The sequence below is a fragment of the Fukomys damarensis genome, unplaced genomic scaffold (genome assembly GCF_012274545.1).
Source record: "Fukomys damarensis isolate Sample0158 unplaced genomic scaffold, DMR_v1.0_HiC HiC_scaffold_16, whole genome shotgun sequence".
Classification (NCBI taxonomy): domain Eukaryota; kingdom Metazoa; phylum Chordata; class Mammalia; order Rodentia; family Bathyergidae; genus Fukomys; species Fukomys damarensis.
Window position 1 is genome coordinate 95016555 of NW_022900928.1, and position 21974 is coordinate 95038528.

Consider the following 21974-nt stretch of genomic DNA (forward strand, 5'->3'; position numbering starts at 1 on the left):
AGACTAGATGCCTCCGGTGCCTGTTGATTCTAAACTAAACAAAGCAAAGGACAGAGGTTATTTTACATTGTGACATTTCATAGGTTTTTTGCTATTAAAATTTTCTCTATCAAGAGCAGTTAGCCTTGATAGAATAGATGGGACAGAAAGAGGACTGCTGTTGCTGCTTGCTATTTGCTGCTTGCTACTTCACTGCTTGCTGCCTCCTGCCTGTCCTTCTTTGCCATGGACTGTTTCTCCTCTGTGATGCCTCTCTGCCATGCTACCCTTCCTTGGAGCCAGCTGACTATGGACTGAAACCTCTAAAAACTATGAACTGAAATAAATCTTTCCTCCTTTAATTTTGGCTGCCAGGTATTTTATCTCAACAATGAGCAAAGTAACTGAGACAGATTTTCTTCAGTTGATCTATTTGTCTATTCTGCTCCAGTACAACACAAGCTCCATTATTGCAGCTTTGAAGTAAGTTGTGACTTCTAGCAGTATGAGTTCATATTTTTCCTCTTTTTCAAGGTTGTGTTGGATAATCTCGGTCCATGTCAATTTCTGGGGAAAAATGATAGCTGGAATTTTAGAATTTTGTTAGGATTAAGTTGAACTTGTAAATTTATTTAGAGAATAGTGCCATATAAGCAATATGAAGTCTTGGAGTCCAAGATTTATTTCATTTGCCACAACATACATAAAGCTGGAACACATTGTACAAAGTGAAATCAGCTACAAATAGAAAGAAAAATAGAACACGATCTTACTTATATTTAGAATGTTAAAAAATAATGTCAAATACACAAAGGCAAAGAATAAAATAAGTTTACAGGGGGCAGAGAGATAATGGGAAGATATAGGTCAAAGGGTACAAAGTAGTAGGTATACAGAATAAACAAGTCTAAAGATCCAGTATACAATATGAGGACTACAGTTAATATATTGTATTTGTGATTTTTGCTTAATGAGTAGAGTTTAGCTGTTATTGTCACACAGAAAACAGATAATTATGTGAGATGATACACATGAAAATTTTCTTCACTATAGTAACCATCTAAAAGTATCCCTATACATTATGTTGTGTACTTGAAATGTACACAGTAAAATTTATGTAAAATGATTCAAAGACAAACAGTTGGTGAAGAGAATAGATTAGACTGCTTTGTCAATCTGATGCTGCCATCTGCTGGGACTGGCTGGGGTCGGGAGGGAGGAGGATAGTGTGTATGCCTCTGTGTAGATGTTTTAAAGAGTATGTGTGTGTGTACCCTGGAGTGTGGGGCAGAACAGTGAGTGAGGACCCTGGCCATGGAAAGAGGAAACAGGAAGTTTCCTGTGGTTGTAGGGATAAATGTATGGATATCTTTAATGTAGCTCAATGCCAACATGACCTGAATTGGATGTGTCTCCTCTGCTATCTCTGTTTGATAAGTTCGTTGGCCATATTGCTGCTCTTACAATTTTAGGCTCATACTCTCTGTTTAATCTCCTTCACTTCTAAAATCAGGTTAAGGTTAAAATCATGGCATTCTATACCTCAGGCATCCACTCTCCTCTTTCAACTTTTGCTACTGTTGCTCTACTTCAGTCTCTCAAAACTTTCTGTCCAGACTCACTAATTGTTCCCTTCTTTTAATATTTGAATTTTATTTTAATATTTTCCCTATTTCTTTCTCTTTTTATCATAGTAACACTGGACATGAAATCTATCCTAATGCTACATTTTACATTAGCACATATTGTGTTGCTAATTCTAGATTAAATGTCCTATTCTCTTCATCGTGCTGACTGGTAGCATGATGACTTCATAATTCCCTTGCTCAAAAATATTCAAAGATTTTTTCAGAAATCCAAACAAAACTTTAAAACCTTAAGCTCTGCATGCTCTAATTTTAAGCTAAGCCTCTTGGCCTAACCCCACATGACCTTCCCCATACCTCTGCCCATCGTGCTGCTACCACACGTACTTTCACATTTCTGCTCCCTTTTTCTGATCCTCCCTTGGCTGCAACTTTATCTTTCAATCCAAATATCTAAGATCTGAGGATCATTTGGGTACATATTAAAAACTGTCTTTTCAAATAGTACTCTGAAATTCCACCTCTGTCTCTAAACATATGTAGAACATTTTTATGTCTACTTATAGCATTTCCTTCATGTTTAAGCATCTGCATGTTTGTTTGTGTCTATCTTCCCACTAAATGCCAGGCTCTTGAAGTCAATTTCTTATTCTTTCTATCATTAATAACACTTATAATACTTAGTGTGGAGCATTATTTAATAGCTTTTGTATTAATTTCCTTAAGTTCAGATTGAGTTTACCTCTCCTGAAATCACTAAGAAGGTTATGCTACATAAAATACAAATCATTTTCCCTATATCTCATAATTCTCCGTTAACTGAGAAATAACCTGATTGCTTATAATTGCTCAAGTTTCTCAGTTTTGCTAAGTCTGTATTTCGAGGACTTCTCTACAGCTCTGATATTGGTATCTTTACCCCTTCTACTATGTGACCCAAAGCAAGGCAATCTCCTACTGAAGCCAGGGTACTGCAGCACTGAGTGGCTAATGTTTAGAGTAACTTGCACAGCCCTTTCAGTCAGATACTTTTCTCTGAGTAGATGTTTTAATCATAGGCAGACTAACTGCAAATCTTTAATGAGGGACTTTTTTTCATAAATAGTCTTTCTCCAAGCAGCAATAAATAGGCTCTAGCCCATCTTTAGACATCTGGATGATAGACCATGAGCTGTTCCTCATATCACCCTTGTCTTGTCTCATTCTCAGATCTAGACCCACACAGCCAATAGGATGCCATAGATTCCAGATGACTGAAGAACAGTGGGAACAAAATGGGACTGGAGAAAAAGCAGAAGAAGCTTAATGATCCTGCCTTAGTGAAGGCTTAGAGCCAGGTCCTGAGGAGTCTAGAACAAGGATGCTCTAGCTGCTCCCCACAGAGAAACATGATAGATATTCTAATAAGCAGAGCAGGGCCAGTGTAACCGAGTTCCTAATGATCTCTGAATGTCCCAGAAATACATTGCCTTTCTGTGGCTTCCCTGGTGAGTCTCAGACTGTCTGGTCAATCACAGCAGAGTCCCTACTTATACAGCTTCTTGAACAGAAGGCTTACCACTCCCAGTGGCTCCTGAGACGGGTCAGAATTATCAGGAAAACGGGCTCTGCTTTGTCTGTATCCATTCTCAGTGTCTGCTGCTGGATCATAGCACTGGCATTTACTGTTAACTGATCCCACTCATCAAAAACCATGTAGCAGGTCACTCTGGCAGCCACTCAGTCTCACGACAGTTTTATCAAGTGTCAACATTTCTGCTACCCTCAAGCTGTGATACCAGTGTTTGCCCAAACCATTGACAAATTTGGGGGTCATAGGACAGGAAGGGAAGCAGAGTTTGGATCTGCATCAACTCCTGTAAACGTTACTGATTCACATCTTTCTCCAAAGAATCTGAAGTGTTTTCTCTTCTTTTTTTTTTAACTGAGTAAGTTCTACACACTGTGGTTTCCTACTTTTCTATTTCAATAGCTATCCCTTAGTTATTTGGGCCATGGGTTTTCTCTGATCTTTCTAAGTCCTTTGCCATCTTTAATCCAATATAATAATAGTAGAGTGAACTGAACCCAATAAAAATCTTATTTCAAATGTCAGGCCAAGCATGGTTGCACATGACTATAATCCCAGTCCTTGGGAGGCTAAGGCAGGGGGATTATCAGGAATTCGAGGCTGATGTGGGCTACATAGTGAGTTCAAGTCCAGCCTAGAAAACATATTCAGAATCTCTCTCTTTCTCCATCTTTCAAAAGATCGAATATTAGCTGTACAATCAGCTTTCTGTGCATCTTATACCTACCTCTTTGACCTTCAATTATTATTGTTGACAAAAATATTCAATGAGATACCATATAAGTGCCTAACACAGTACTTTGCATATAGTCAGTTTCTTCTTAAGCAAAGCCCATTCCACTTTTAATGAATATTATAATGTGTTCCTCCAGGAGATTGTCAAATACTTTAACAAAATCATTGTGGTGATGCGCTCACTGTATGTTTGTTTCAGACAAATATTCAAGGCTATTCTCATAATCTTATAGAAAAATGGTTAGTATGAGGAGTGTAGGTTCCTTTTTCTGATCTTTGCCTTGAATCATGTCATGAGACACTGGGCAAACTGATATTATTTCTGAAACTATGAAATTAAAATAATAATACCCATCCTTAAAAATTCTCTCAGTCTCAATAATAAGAACTAGTCATGTGGAATAGGAATAGGATTAAATATCAGCATATGATGATTGCATGTCATAATTTTGGCATTTATGTTGATATTGTCTGGCATTGCTGGACTAACAATGTAGGATGAAGTCACTAAACAGATTTCCTTTCTCTTGGATGGAGCTAGACAAGGAAGTACAGTGTTCTGGATGTTGGTTTGAAGTAGATGTCAAAGCACCCGGGGTAATGATAGGAAAATCAGTCATCAAATTGCTTTCATCAATGGTCTAATAAGAAGCAAATCATGGAATCCAGCAAGAATCCAAATCATAGCAGTTGTGTACTTCACCAGACAATAATAGTAACTGAAACTTTTCTATACTAGTTAACTAGTTGCCAGGAACTCTGTTAGAGATTTTCATGGCTTGTTTCATTTCATCCAATATATCAAGTAGGCCAGGACTATGTACATTTTACAAATAAGAATACTGAGGCATAGAGAGTCTCACAGTTGTGCTCATGTTCACAGACCTTGTGAGTGAAGAGCCAGAACTGTGGATCCATGGTCTGACTCCAGAGCCTACATTCTTTTTGAAAAAGTAGTTGATTATTCTTCAATGATAAATAAAAACCATATAGATTCTACAGTCTTAACAATCTCCCCAAACTTCCTTTAGTGACTGATTCATGGCAGGACATCATTCAGAAACCTAGGTGAACAGTGAGCATCTATTCACTGTATTTTTAATCATCTACCCTAAAGATACTCACAAAACCAGACTTCCAGAGCTGCATCAGAAAGTGGCAGAAATCATGGGATGAGTATATTTGCAGAGAGGAGGAATATTTTGAGGAGAATTAATGGTAATGTGTCTGTTACTGTCTTTCAAAATTTAAAATAAATATAAATACTCTTAAAAATTCATCATATATTTAGTTCACACCTCTTGTACAAACTTGTGTAAAAAGGAATGGTAAGCACTGATAAGTTTTGTGTAAAGAATGGATCACCAAATTTCAGTAGAGGAATTTTGCATTCTATATCTGCCCTATCAGGTATTATCAACTACCAAGTTAGAGCTCACACTGTAGTGCCTCCTGCCTATTCAATATCCTGATATTAAATGCAGTCTTTTGTTATAATTTGAGTTATCTGAGGTATTTAAAGAACCTGAACATTAGATGTTTTTCCCACTGAGAGTATAATAATCTGTTCTCTTCCTTCAAATTCCATAAAAGCCAATTAGTAAATTTACAAATTCACATGAAGTTGTGACCAGAAATTGTCACAATTAAAATTAGCCTGCTTTTTGCTTATTTGAGTTTAATCTCTTGAAGAGATTAAGCAGCCTGTACTTGTTGTAATACTTTTCTATAGACTAAGGGTTAGACTCCCTTCTCAAAATCCTCTCTTCCTATGGTCTCTATAACCAGCAAATGAATATATTCTTCACCATTAATGGACATCTATTAGATATCCTACCCCTCATAAGGGAACTCCTTTCCTTAAAGTTTTTGATGATGGGTAAGAGGGATAGGTTCCCAATTGCCATTTTATTGTTGTTGTTGTTTTCCATTAAGCTTATTGGTACTTTTTTAGGTATACAATACAGTTACATTCATCATTGGAATCTTGTACCTTTACATGACAGGTCTTGGTTCTTATTTTTCCCCCATTCCCCTGCCCTCCCTTTGTCCCCTTCACTCTTCCTATTTATAAAGACTGTTTTCATTATTTTCCTTTTTCATATTTTTTCTCTTCTTACCTTTCCTCTACCCCTCCCACTTCCCCTAATCTTTTAGACCTTTTTTCCTATTACACAATATCAATTATACATTTTGTTCCTTATTTACACTTTCAGTTTTTCATACCAGAGAAACTATTCAGTATTTACAAATGTGTGTCCTATTAATCTCACTTAAGAATATGGCCTCGTGGCCTGCCTCACCAGCACAAGGACCCAAATTTGATCCCCGGTACCAAAAAAAAAAAAAAAGAAAGAAAGAAAAAAAAAAAAAGAATATGGCCTCAATGTGCATCCATTTAGCTATAAGTGTCTCTAGTTTCTTGTTCTTTATGACTGAGGAGTACTCAATTTTATAAAAACAACAACAGCAACAATACATCTTCTTTACCCAGTTTGAAAAAGTTTTTACCATTTGCCATGTTTATCCAAATAATCCAACCCCTTCAGCTAGTGGTAAATTTTCCAAAAAAGTGTCCTTAGGTAAAGCAGAATGAGTGTGTGTGTGTGTGTGTGTGTGTGTATTCTGGATTTGTGATTAAGTCAAGTGGTTCTTAATATGGCTGGAGGGTGACATCTGAGCCTATAATCTTCCAGTCACTATGAGCTCTAAGTGGAAAAGACAGTTTATGACAAGATAAAACAATGAGGTCCATGAGATGCAAAAAAGGATGAGCTGTCAAATCAGCCACGTCACAGTTCTAAAACATTCACTCCAGTTCACGTCTCAGAAATTCCTGTTTTTGCTTGGTTTTCTTTGAAACCTGAATTTGGCTTCACAGTAAATTCCTGCTTGGCTTGATATAGTTCTAGTTAGTTTCTGTTATTTCCTCCACATCTAATGCACCACCTGCTTCCTGAGCTGGTCCCTTGGAGAGTTTATGTGCTAACATTAGGTAATATTTAGCACTGTGGACTCACTACTGGCACACAGGTAAACAGCCGAATCCTGCAGCTCCGCAAGCTGAATCTCCAGGCTACATGGATATCCTTTAGGGCACTCAGCTAAAAATCTCTCCTTAGGCATCCCTGTTTTGTCAAAGACCTTGTCATTCTGGAAAGAAATCAAGAATTTGAACTCTTTTTTCAAGATCTGTTGATACCAATAAACATAGTTGTGTCCTTTTAGTGGGACACAATCCATTTTCACATTCTGTCCTTTCCCTTTGACCAGATGCCCTGGAGTCTGGATGACTTCTTCTTTAAGAGAGCCTGAAAGGGAAGTAGACAGAGGTTGGAGGCTGAGCCCTGGAGGGAGTCTGAGGAGATGGAGGAAGCCTTAGGTCAGGGCCTGATGAGTTCAGAAGAGAAACTCGCCTGTAGCCAGGAAGCACAGCATTATGAAGCAGGTGAGTACTGAAGACATAGTGGAGGCAGAGAAGAGCAGAGATGAGTGGTTTTCTCTGAGTCTTTCCCTACTCCTAACCGTTGCCTTTCTGTGACGTAATCACCTCATAGATTTCAATAGTCTGACTTCCTGCTCTTGTACAAGTAACAGAGTTAGAGTATATGAATCAATTATTCTCATAGCATTGGTTATTGGTTGATTTCTTGATAGTAGCTATTCTTTATGGGATGAGGTGGAATCTCAGCATTGTTTTCACTTGTATCTCTCAAATGACCAGTAATGTTGAACATTTTTTCATATATTTATTTGTCGTTTCTACTTCTTTGTCTGAGAAATGTCTGTTCATTTCAGATGCCCATATTTGGATTGGGTCTTTAAATTTGGTAGTTCTGATTTTTAAAGTTCTTTATATATTGTAGATAGTAGACCTTTGTTTGAGGAATAGCTGGTGAAAAGAATTTTCCCACATTGTGGGTTGTCTCTTCATGCTGTTGGTGATTTCTCTTGTTGTGCAGAAACTTTTTAATAAGAAGAGATCCCACTTGTTGATTCTTTGTGCTAGTTCATGTGCAACTTAGGTTTTGTTTATGAAATCTTTTCCTACACCAATGTCTTTAAGAGTTGTTCCTAACCTCTTTTCCAGCCAGCTTAGTGTTTCTGTTTTAATATTTTGATCTTTAATCCATTTTGATTTTAGTTTAGTGTGTGGTGAAAGACAGTAGTTTCAATCTTTGGCAAGTTGAAACCCAATTTTTCCAGCACCCTGAGGATGTCAGATCCTTTGTTAAAGATAAGGTAGCTGAGTAGGTCTGGAGCTGTTTCTACATCTTCTAATCAATTCTACTGATCCTCTGGCCTGTTTCTTTGCTGTTACCATGTTGTTTTTATCATAGTAGCTTTTTAGTATAGTTTCAAGTTGGGAAATGCAATACCCCCTGCCTTGTCCTTGTTGCCTAAAATTGCTTTTGCTATTCTAGGTCTCTTCTTGTTCCAAATAAAATTTTTATTGTTTTCTCAAGTTCTGTGAAGTATGCTGCTGGGATTTCAATTGGGATCAAATTGAATCTATATAGCAGTGTTGGAAGTATGGCCATTTTCACTATATTGGTTCTTCCTAATTAGGAGCAAGGAATGTCTTTCCATTTTTCTGATAATCTTCTTTGATCTCTTTTTTTTTAGAGTACTGTAGTTTTCAGAGTTCTTTTATTTCTTTTATTAGATTGATTCCTGGGTATTTCATTTTTTGAATGCTATTGTGAAAGGAGTTGTTTCTTTAGTTCCTCTCTCCGTGAGTCTGCTGACCACTTTTTATTTATTTATTTTTTTAATTTTGAGGCAGATTCTTGCTAAGTCACTAAGTTGTTCAGGCTGACCTTAACCTTACAATTCTCCTATATTAGGCTTTCACAATGCTGGAATTACAGGCAGGTGCCACTAATCCTGGCTTTACTCAGGGATATTAATTATAAGAGAATATATAATTACGTATAACCTCAAGTGGTAGTTCACAAAATTTAGTATTTCTTGCTTGGCTCTTGTTTAATTCAGTCAAGGGACTAGAATGTCCCATCAAACTCTCTCCTGTGGCTTTCCTTTTAAATGTTCTCTGAAGCACTTAGGTACCTCAGAAGTATTACCACCCACATCTCCATAGATGACTTCAGTATCTTCACCTCCAAACATATTCCATCTTCATCTTTATCTACTTATGGTTTCTATTTGACCATGAAAATATTACCTCCAATGCTATACATGAGGAAATTAATTATGATCTTTTCTGAAAGTGTTTTTTCTTCTCAGAAATTTCCATCTTGAGGCATTGGTGCTTTCCTCTTCCCTCATGAGTGAGGTGAGATAGTTCCTCCTGGTCTAGGCTCAAAACAAGTAGATTCTCAGGGCTGGGTGTGGTGGCACATGCCTGTAATTCCAGCACTCAGAAGGCTGAGGCAGGAGGATCACTGTGAGTTGAAGACCAGCCTAGGCTACATAGTGAGTTCTAGGTCAGTCTCAACTATATAGTGCGACCCTGTCACAAAAAACCAAACCAAAACAAAACAAAAATAAGTAGATTCTTACACAATATTAAATATTCAAGAGTTCATCAAATACCTGAGACTTCAGGATTTATAATATGGAATATCCATAATCCTTCATATGATTTCTCATATATTTCTAAGCCTCCAACTTAGAGTAAAGCAAGAAAGAGAGAAAGGGGAAGGGGTGGGCAGAAGGAAGAGGGAAAAGAGAGAGGGAGAGAGGGAAGTAGGAATTTGTTTCTGTTTATCTGGATCCTCAGGGTGATCATGGGAAAATATCACCACCAAAATTTCAGACACATGTAACCACTTTTCCACTCCTGACATAACTGTCAGTAGTTTTTCTAGGTTTATGGCTAACTCTGTCTGCAAATGAGAAAATTATAGCCTTAAACTGACTTCCTTGTGAGAAGGGAAGGGTGGTTTTAGAGAAGCCCTGGGGTCTGAGCAGATACCACTTCAGCTCTGTGGCTCTGATACTAGAACTCATGTACACCCCCTGAGTCCTCAAGGCCAGGCAAGAGGATGTCAAGGGAGCAAAGTGTTAGGCCACCTGAATTGAAAGTTACCTAAAGTGGCTTTTTTTCTTGTTCAAGTCTTTATCATAGTAGAAAAGCAGCTTTGGTCTTCGGTTGGACTTTTGTTGGTACCAGTAAATGACATCATGATTCAGATTCTGAGAGCAACTCAGGGTCACTGATTTTCCCAGCTTGGTAAGCTAGTTAGTATCTTGGATTCTGCATGACCACAACACCCACAGGACCTACAGGAAGCTGCAGGGTGGGTTGAAAAGAAGACTGAGGCTAACACTCCGAAGTCAAGGGACCTGAACTGAGGGCACGTTGTCTCAGTGAGAGATTTCCTTTTTGTTAAGGACTCACCCGCTCCAATGACACAAAAGGTCACATAGTGAAGCCCAGGACCCATGAAATGGCCAGAATAGAAGTGGGGCATATGCCTGCTCTGGGCTCTGACTCCTGGGTTAAGAGTTGGGATGTCTGTGTCTTTGGTGTTGAAAGAAGATCTGCCTGTGACTTCAGCAGGGCAGGGTTCACTGTGGTATTATACACAGCTTCCTACTTGCAGGGAAGTCCAGGCCTTGCTGCACCAGGTAGAAAGCACTTTATTTCTTTTTCCTCATTGAGTTTATTGGTACACTTTAGGAATAATATAGTACAGTTACATTCATCATTGGGATCTTGTACTTTACATGACAGGTCTTGGTTCTCATTTTTTATCCTCTGTATCATTTTCCACCTGTTTGGCACAGTTCTCCCTGATTGTTACCACCTCTCTTCCCCATGTTCATCTGGCCTCTCCACATTATTCTCAACTTCTCACATCCTACAATGCTCTTCAGAGGTTTCTCAATGCATAGATATCTTTTGGTAAAATCTCACAAACCTGCTGTGATCACGGCTTTGTATTTTGCTATTCACATCTGCAAACTGTCTCCACCTTAATGTGGAAATTGAAACCAGGAATTCTTCTATATCCACTTTTTTTTGTTACTGGGTATTGAACTCAGGTCCTTGTGCTTGCAAGGTAGGTGCCAGAACCACTGAGCTAAATCCCCAGCCTATATTCACTTTTTAGAGCATTTTAAGGAAACTCTACAACTTTTGGCTTATCTGTGACACCATAATGCCTCCTTGTGGCCAGCAGGAAATTATCTACAAGAGATTTTCTTACACAGAGTCAAAGAAATCATGTGTGAGAAGGAAGCACAGAATAACCCAGATAAGTATTTATCCCCCATTCTGCTGTTACCAGATCCGTGGGCCGTAGACCATCACAATGCCATGGGGATGAAGCGGCAAAGGCTTCTATGCCCTCTTGTGTTTCCTTTAACTTGAATCAAAACACATTCACTGTAGATGAACCTGCTTCTTCTTTTAGCATGCCCAGTGTACCTTAAAATGCTAGAAGAAATAGACAAAAATATTACCCTGAATACCTCTTTGCTATTTATGTCTGGAAATTCTGTATTCAGTTTTTTATGGCATAGTTTTTTTCTTCCACACTATTTTCTCTTTGTATATTTCTAAAACACCTCCCTCCTGGAGATCTGTAGAGCATCCTACATCTGACAATTTCCAAATTCACGTGCTGCTCTAGAATCCAACAATTCTTTTCTGGAGTTGAGAAAGTCTTGAGGATCTTAATGTAGTTGCTCTCTTTCCACCCTATATATTCTACAATAATCCCCTCCTGTTCAAGATCTTCGTGTAAATCTCATCCTTTAATCCTGATCCTTTCTTGTTTCATTGTAGGCCTGTGGGACCCAAGATTGAGGCTAATAGTGGCATTGAAAGAAATAAATGTGTAGAGAATGTGTGGGATGGGACGGGATAAGCAAATATCACCATAGGTGTGAAGATTTGTGAGTACCTAGTTTGAGGTGTGAAAAACTTTGATGACATTCTACTTAAGTATTTTTAGATCTAGATCTTATGTCCAGTTAATATACAATGCTGTATTTTGAGAAAGATCTTGGTAGATGATATTGTAAAGTTTAATTAGTGAGAAAAGGGATATATATATATATATATATGCATATATACACATATATACATATATATGTGTGTATACACATACTTTGGACTGAGAGTTATTTAAACTGTGAGCATTCTGCAAGATGAGAAAATATTTCTAAAATTTTAACTTGATAAATGAACAATATCTTGCAATGTGAGTAGTTTGTGGTCGGTGTCACATGATCACAACTGAGCCAGTGGTTCTTTCCCTCTCTCTCTCCCTCCCTCTCTCAGATTATGAGTGATCATTTCCCAACAGCAAGAGATTATGGAAGAGATGTCTTGTGCAGCGGAAGAGAAGAAAAAGGCAGAGAAATCTAACTAAATGAGATAAGGGAGGTGTGTAAAATGTGGGAAACAATGAAAAATTTTGTAGAAAACACTACCCGAATAAGGCCACAGTAGTGCAAACCATAAGTCTGTCGAACAACAATGTAATGTTACATTTCTGTAAAATCCTCAAAAGGAGGCAACAGCAAATGTCATTGGATAGGTTCCTTACTAAAGCTGAATGAAAATAAAAATATTCTACTGAGCCACTAAATAGCAATGATTCCATTAGTGATAGTGAAAGTCATCAGTACACAACAGCCTTCCTCTCTTCTCTCCCTCGCACGAGCCACAGTTTTCAAAGGTAAGTGCAAGTTAATTTATTTTTCTTTATATTTTATATTTTCTTTATTATTTTGTATTACATTGCAGTATGGTAATCATTTTTTATATCAGTATTTTTAGGTTTTGGAATGAATCATCTGCGTTTCCATTATTTCTTTTGAGGAATAATTATTTGTGGGTTTTTGTTGTTATCTTGGAGACTTCAGTCAGAAATGGCTTTTCTAGAAGCACAGAAACGTAAGGCTACTCGACCCTTTTGCATAAACTTTTATTCTTATAGTTATGTCTTTTTTGGACAAGTAAAAGTGAATTTCCAAATGTGACTAGTTGATTATAAAAATCAACTTCTATTTACACTGTGCCATTTTTTAAAAAAAGATGGGCAATTAAAATATTAACAGTAGTAAATAGGGTTTGTATCCATCCTAATTCAGGGGCCATGCAAAATTATGGGCCTACGTCCATCCTGTCTCACAGGCATCATCTGAAGCTTGGCTACTTGCTGTGGACCATAGGTGAATATTTTTGGTGTCATTGGAATCTTGATGACAATGCAGAGAATATCAAGCTCTACCTTAGACTGACTAGATCAAAACACATTTTCTCAAGATCATGATCTATACATGTTCACATTGGGGCTATAGTTCATGTCTTACTTCCAGGCAAGTATAATTTAAATTCTATCACCTTATATTAAAGAGCTGACCACCACCGGTGGCTCAGGAGCCCAACTGGACAAGCCAGTGAGAACATTTTAAAGTTTGAGAATCACTGCACTAAAGATATATTGGAGAATCATAAGCAGAAGTGAATGTTAAGGGCATTTTATAAGAAATGATACAATATCAGTTTAGATAGAATTAACATCATGGGATGCTAAGTACATCTGTTGTTGTTGTTGTTCTTAAGGGGGATAATTAGAAGTTGACCATGAGAAGTTTTCTGGATTTTCTGCCTGAATCTGTATATTTCACCACTGGCTTAGTCGAGAGGAACTTAAAGGTCATCCATTCTAAGCATATGGTAGCAATCCATAATTCTATTTTTGGTGGGTTAGGAACTTCACAGAAGATGTGTTGTAGTAAAAGCATCACTCTTCATATATTTATATATAGTTCTTATGAAATTTCAATCAAAATCAGATTAGATAAATGTGGTGACGGTTTCAATAAACATGTAAATTTATAAGATATAAAATCTTATTTGTAGGCATAGGCAGTGTATTAAACAATGAGGGCTCTCAGAAGCTGGAGGTGGCTGTTTCTGTGGTCAGTTCCCATGGCTTGGGATCTCCCCTGACTTCCCTGAAAATAGATCATTATATCAACATGACTGCAGCTCATTATGTCTCACCAGTGGGGAAGCGCTGCCTGTTCCCATTAGGGGAAGTGTGGCTCCTCCATGTAGTCACCGTGGTGAGGACCATCTACACTGTCTCCCATTGCAGCAGTCTCCTGCTGAGTCCACTTGTGGTCACCGTTTCATGATAATGACAGTGATGGACACAAGGAAGTATTCACAGACTCTCAACTCTCTCTCTCTCCCTCTCTCTGCACTAGAGATCAAACTTGGGTCCTTGCCTGGCCCCTCAGTTCTCTCTTAAAATTAGATATTCCATGTTCCCGATTGTAGCCCTTTAAATCTAAACATTCACAGTCTTTTAGTATTTCTCTCAGAGAAACATACTTCTTTCTTGTGATCTACTCAGCATGTGTCATCAAGTGGTATACATGTGTAGCAGACTTCCTCATAGCTGCCATATGTCTTGTGTCCAGGTGTGAGATACATTTCCCATCACAGTGAATAAGAGAATCTATCGACTGAAATGGCAACGTAAAGGTTAGGGGCAGCAAGAGAAGAGAAGATGCCAAGGCCTGCTTTCTTCTCATTCCACAGAGAAATGTGCTGGGTCCAGGCTTCTGGCAGGTCAGCAGTATCCATCTGTCTTCTGGGGACAGGGTTTTCGGCAAACTCCTTGGAGTTTTCTGTATAGAGGCGAATATACAGGCTGCTTAACACAGGATATTCTGAGTCTGTAGGTGTTCGGTATTCGCATGGTTGCCTTCCTTGATTGTTCTTGTCTAAACATAGCTTTTACCATTTCCTGGAAAATGTACGGAATATAAGAACTTCATTTCCATTTACTCCTCTGATTTTTCATGTTAGCATTATTCATCATTTATAGTTGCTCTACGGATGCCATAAAAAGACATATTTTAGTCTTAATTAAAATAGAAATTTGTGATTTGAGTGGGCTTGAAAGTTCTGGGAAAATGTCTTACAATATGGTGATTATATCTATTAAAAGTGTAGTGTATATTTGAAATTTGGGAAGAAAGAAGATCTTAAAGCATTCTCACTAGAAATAAAAGAGAAAGAAAATGGTAACTGTGAGGGGATGGGTATGCTAATTAGCTGAAGAGTGATAATCGTTTCACAGGTATTCTGTTGTGGTTATATCCGGGGTGTCCCCCCAACCCTTATGTGACAGGAAGGAGGTTGGATCATGGGAGCACTGTATTTATCAGAAGATTCACCCTAACTTCCTGACTGCCATAATGTAACAACTTTTCCCCACTATTTCCCTCTGTCATGCTATTTCTGTCTTGGAGCCAGATGACAATGGACTATAATTTAGAGCCCCCCAAACCCTTCTCTTCCTTAAGTTATAGCTGCCAAGAATTTTGTCCCATTGATGAGAAAGTGACTAAGACACTACTATTAAAGAAATCAAGAGATAACGGGAATTGGCAAGGTTGTGGAGAAAAAAACCCTGTCTGCAGTTGGTAGAATGTATATTGATTGAACTTTTATGGAAAACAGCATGAAGTGTCCTCAAAAAATTAAGGATAGAACTACTATGAGATCGAGCAATCCCAGTACTGGGTCTATATCCATGGCAGCATCGTATTGGGATATTAGAAAATGATACATTTAAAGATGCCTGAGCTAAAAGGACTGTAAAGGAACTTCTTTGTAGCAAGACAGAACATAAATTGTCTGTAGTCTGAAATGTCAAAGTTCTTAATTACATTTCTACTTGCTGTGCTTCAGAATTCTGGCAATTTGCCCACTGAGAATTTGATTTGCATGGCAGCTGCTGCTGTCAGATGTAATTGAGAGATTAAAAAGTGGAAAGATAAGTTGGTAATTTGGTTCCTTATGACGCTTTTCAGCTACATAACACAATAAAAGACAAAACGTTAGTTGCGAGTTCCCCACCTGTAATTTTGAATAAAATCTGATACTCAAGATGAGAGTCAGTTTCAGAAATCAATCCAGTTTTGTGTTTGTTATTCTAAAGAGGTTGATGGACAAGTTATAGTTGAGAAATGTGTTTGTGGTATCTGTGACAGAAACAGAATATACCTATTCACGTTTCATATCCACCAAGAGAGAATACTGATTTCCAAAATTTTGCACCATGAGAATCAGAAGAGGAAATGGGATTTGAATGGTTTGGTCTGGAAAAATTGAAATCTAAGCTAACTTGTAATCATAGGAAATGAATTCAACGATGACTAGAGGTGCTAAGCACAGTCAGACTAAGGGTGATAGAAATTACTGTTAGGGTGCATTTCAGGGTTGTTTACAAAAACCTGGCCTAAACAGGAGAGCGATATCTGAATCCAGAGGTTAAAAACAAAAGTCAGTTGTTATCTCAAAGTGAATGTATTATACTTGTGAGCCCCAAGGAAAACCACATAGCACAGTTGCTGCAATTAAAAATGACCTCAGAAGTGTTCTGGTTTGGCTAACCTACAGCCACGTATGGTATCACCTCACCCTTGCATTCAAAAATCAGACTCTGTGTACACAGGAAAGTTAATTTTAATCCTCGATAAAGGACTCTACTGTTTCACATGAAAATAAGATTTTGAAAAGTATTTGGGAATTCACGTAAGCAGGACAGATGTAACCTAAGGCTGTCACCACCACCTCCCTCGTCACCTTTGCCATCCCCTTCCATTGAGCAACCTACAAAGTAGAGGGAAATGCATTTTTGATTCACCACTTTTATTCCAATCCAGCGGACTTTTCATCTCGCTCTAAGAAAGGGGTTGAAGATCTAGGCTCATGATTAAAGTCAATTATCAGAGAAGCAAGGTGGGCAAAAAGGCTGCTGTGCCTTACACAAGGGTAATGTATATTTAAAAAGCTCAGAGATGCATAATCCGAGTCCTGCGTGAGGAACCCCAGAAATCTCCCAAGTCAAAAATACCGTCGTCCAAATGTTTTAAAATAATCTTGTACTTAAGTAATTAATTTTATTTCTTCTGCCCTTTTATTCTTTAGGGAGGAAGCAAAGGAAAAGGCCTCTGTCAGGGCTCCCGTGAGTTGAGAATGGGCAAGGGTGTGGGTTTGCACAGCTCAGCAATATGTCTTTGCTCCAGGCACAGAAGTAGGCACTTGAGTCCTCCAGCTTTCAGCTGGTCCTCAGGGTGGGTATGCTCCTTTCCTTCAGTTCCCTCAGGGGAAAATTGATTTTTGGGTATTCCTGTCTCAAATATACATATATATATATATATATACACACACACACACACACATATACACAAATACATACACACATATACACACACACATATATATTACAAATTATATCTGATGCTCTCCTGTAACACATCAATGTCAAAAGGGGGTATCAAGTCCATAAATCAGGTCACATCCAAGAGTCACATCTTGGTCCTTCTCTATGACCCTGTGGCTAAGGAACTGTGTGATCCTGGCTGCTCTGTGTTCTCCAGGAGGTGAAAAAAAAAACAGAATGCAGGACAAGAACAAGCTGAGAGAGGAATATAGAAATGTTTTAGTTTCTAAGGACACATGTAATCCCAGGGGACAGAAAGACACAAAGCCCCAAATCCTAGAGATTGTAGCAGAATCCAGACAGCGGTCATTCTTTTCCAAGTCGTGGAGTTTGTATACAGGAGCAGAAATAAAGCAAATCTGTTCCCTTGGCCCTGAAAGGTGCGGCCTTCAATGGCATCAGCGTGTTAGCCAGCGTCCACCTCCTCAGGCAGTGCCTCAAGAGAAGCGAGATCGTAGAAGATGGAACAAATTCCATGAAGAAGTTTGCCTTGGGGGCGTGTGATGGAGTAGAAGGCTGCCAATTAAATCTGCCTGTTTACGTGTGTGAGTAGGATTAATACAATGTATCCTGATTCCGATGTATGGAACTTCTTCTCCTCCTCTTCGTCATCGTCCTCTTCCTCATCCTCCTCCCCCCTGTAACATCTGCCTTTTGGGTTTTTTTTTGTTTTGTTTTGTTTTTTGGTACCAGGGATTGAACTCAGGACCCGGCACTTGTAATGCAGTTGGACGAACCACTGAGCTAAATCCCCAGCCTAAAATCTCCTTCTAGTAAAAACAAAAGTAACCACATTTAGGGCTCATCTGCATGATATGAGATGATATCCTTATTGCAAGATCCTTAAATGAAAAACATCTGTAAACTTCACTTTTGTCATATAGGGTAATATTCAGCCTGCAATTAATGTCCTTGATTCTTTGGAAATCTTGACAGGTATTTTTCCTGCAATAGTAATCCATCAAATTTGGTCTTCTGTACCTACACCTGTAATTGGCATCACCTTTATCTTTAAGCTTCAACATCTGTCTCCACACTCAAACTAGCTGTGATGGAATCTGTTACCCCACTGTGGTTGGGAGTTGAATACAAGAGAATCTAAATAGGAAGCTCTCAAATTGGAAAAGCATCAGAGAAGCTGCAGTAGTATCCTGCTCATCCTGCCTTGTACCAACAGGAGTTTAGGATTTAGTGATTTGGAGATCAAGAAGAAAGTAGAGCAGATTCTACCATGGGTCATGTGGGTGCTCTGAGCCAGGGGGAAGTGAGCATGATTAGCAGCAGTGTCCCCAGCTGACTTGGAATGGACTCACTTGACTCAGAGCCAAAGAGTTTATATCCCGTAAGTCATAAAGATAGTCCATAGTTCCTCTATTCCTTCTCTCAATATCCCTTAATGTTAATGTCATACATAACCGTGACATAACTGTCAAAACGAAGAATCTGACACTGGTACAACTGGAGTCTGATTTCCCATATTTTTTCTAATAACCTCCTTTTACTGATCATCCAGGACCCCACATAGCACTAAGTGTCAGATCTCCTTAGTCTTCTACATTGTGCAACAGCTTTATAATCTTTCCTTGCTTTTAATCATCTTGACTCTTTTGAAGGTCATCGGTCAGGTGTTTTGTAGAATTTTTTCTTCTTGTGTTTCCTGTTGCTTTCTCGTATTTACACTGGAATTATAGATTTAGAGGAAGAAACAGAGGGGAGCAATCACAGGATAACATCAAAGCACAACTTAAACGACATTGCTTCAGAGAAGAATGCACATGAGGTTAACAAGACTTCTCATAGGTTGCATATATTAACCTTGGTCTGGTTACCATTTCCCTGTCCTTAGTCTATCTCTAGAGGCAAGCCACTAAGTCCAGAGGAGGGGACTGAAGCTCCACCTTCCCCAGGGAAAAATATCGAAGAATATGTGGAAATGTTAAAACTATAATGGGTCAATATTTGGACAATAACACTTTACAGCTGTGCAAATATTACATATATTCTAAAAGTTTCCTCCATCAATTTTGCTATTAGTCATTGGATCTTACATGTAGCCATTATTACAGTGGCATTCCTAATGGTAATTTTTCTATTCCCACTATTGCTTCTATGCATAAAATTTAGAATTTTTATTGGGAGGTTTGTCCCTTCTCCCTATTTATATATTTAATTGTTAATATAAATTTGTGGATTTCTTTTATTCCTCACACTATAATCCAGTGCTACCATTATTTATGTTGCTCCTCAAATTGTATCGGTTGCATCAGTATTGATGATTGGGAGCTCTTTCAGAGTGGTTACCCTGTCCTTTTGAAATGCTTCATCCTTTCTTCCCTTTTCTTTCTTAACTACTTCTTTTATCAGGATTTATCTTATATTTTTGTCTAGAGTCCTAGTCCCTTTAACTAGAGCATGAAGGCACTGTTGCTAATGGTATTCTCAATGGACACATCTGTAAAATCTATGAATGTAAAGCAACCTACTATATATCAGTATGTATATTTCTATATTTATATATTTAAGAATAACTTTACACTGATATCTACAATGGATACTCTTGTGCCCTATAAATATCATTGAGTTTTGCTCCTGCATTTGATTATGTTACTTGGGAATAGTGTTCTTTTGGGTTCTTGCTTTTAAACTATATTAGATAAACTCAGAAAAAAAGTTAGTGAACTTATAACTTGCTTTGTCTTTAAAACAAACCTATTAGAGAACTGTAGTGGTTTTCCATGAATTATTAAATTTCTCTTTTTTTCTAGAAGGAAAAGCATTACTCCTGCTTCTTTGTAATCTCTGAATATTGTTTCCTCTTTTGAGTTTAATGGCTCTTTCTCCAAACTCGAGGACTTTCTTTCTCACACATTTGCAAAATAAAATATAGCTGACGAGTGAAAGGAGCCCTTTCTGAAGATTCCCACAATTCCAGGTCTTTGCCCTATAAATTTACCTATTTTTTTTTCATTGAGTTTATTGGTATGTTTTGGGTAGATAGTACAGTTACATTCATTATTGGGATCTTGTACCTTTACATGACAGGTCTTGGTTCTTATTTTATCCCCTTGTCTCTGCCCTCCCTTCACCCCCTCCTCCCCTCCCCATTTGCAAACACTTTTTTCCATTTTCTCATATTTTTTTCTTTTCTCTTATTACCTTTTCCCTACCCTTCCCACTTTCCCTACACCTTTAGCCCTTATCTTCCTATTTCACATTGTCAATTATCTCATTAGGATCTTAGGTATGATTATAGTTTTTCACACCTGAGAAACTATTTGGTATTTACACATGTATGACTTATTTATTTCACTTAGGAGTATATACTCAATATGATCCATTTTCCTATGAATGAATCAAATTTCTCATTCTTTATGGCTGAGTAGTACTCCATTTTATAGAAAAATGATATCTTCTTTATTCACTCTCCAACTGATGGGCAAATGGGCTGTTTCCAAGTTTTAGATATTACAAACTATGCCACTATAAATTTACCTATTTTGACTTTTGTTTCTAGCTCTGACACAGTAAGTCCACCAGTATGTGCCTAGGTTCCCCTTCTGTAGCTCATATCTTGGAATCTCCCTCCAGGCAGTAGGGTGGGGTGGTCCTGGTGCTTAATGTGGTTATTTTTCATCTCTTGAAGATCACTGTCTTTAGTTGCCTGTTTCCAATCATTATAACTGTTGTTTCACATATTTTCTACAAGTTTTTCCAAGTGGGAGGCTAAATCTGATTGGTGTTAATCCATCTTGGTTGGACTGTAGATTCACTCCAGAACCATAATTATTTTCTTTGAAGAGGTCCTCCAGAATTTCAGTGGTTATGGACCTTTCATCAGATTCTGAACATGTGGTTTCCATTCCTCACAAAGAGTATAAAATTTAATTTGATACACACATGAGAAACAGCTTGAATTTATCCCTTTTTTGTGATTCAAAGGTCCAGACAAACATCCAGTATCTTAATGGAATATCTGGGTCTTTGGTTGTAATACATTTAGTCTACAAAGAATGGGTACATTTTGGGACTTCGGGATCAATGCAAGAGATGTAATTATAGTATTTTATGTCACATCTTTTATATAGGCATTAAACCCACAGTGCCAACAGGGAGCCTGTATCAAGTTTGAAAGTGTGTAGGTCATTATGATTTTAACCTTACCTTGCCTATGACTCTGCTTCTAAGCTCCCTCTTTTTATACATAGTGAATTTCTCTCTCTCTCTCTCTCTCTCTCTCTCTCTCTCTCTGGATTACCTTTATGTTATTGTTTTTGTTTAAAGTTTTGGTAACGAGGAGTTTTTGAAATTTAAAAGAAAAAATGAATGAATTAGTACAAGCTAATAATTTCCTTTCTGTTCCTTCTATATTCCTTCTATCTCTCCAGACAACCAGCAGTATATTTTATAATTTTCTCCTTCCTTAAGCAAACATACAAAAACACATATGATCTTAAGCTGGAACTTATATTACTTTTCATAATATCATCATTAATTGTGTTAGTTTGCAAATTATTTTCCTCTTGATAGTTTAATTTATCTTTTTTTAAATTTTATTTTATTTTGTTTTGTTTTGTTTTGTTTTTGAGACAAGGTCTTGCTATAGAGTCCAGATTGGCCTTGAACTCACTATGTAGCCCAGGCTGGCAATGAATTTGTGGTGATCCTCCTGCCTCAGCCTCCTGAGTGCTGGGATTCCAGGGGTGTCACCACACCTGGCAATAGTTTATCTTGATCATCCCTACAGGTGAATAAATAAATATGGCTTTTTTTCCCTTTAATCTTCTTTGTGCATGAGACATGAAACATACATATAAATAAGACAAGATCATATATTCTGTGTGCATAACTTTCAATATTTTTATAACTGTCCAAACTTTA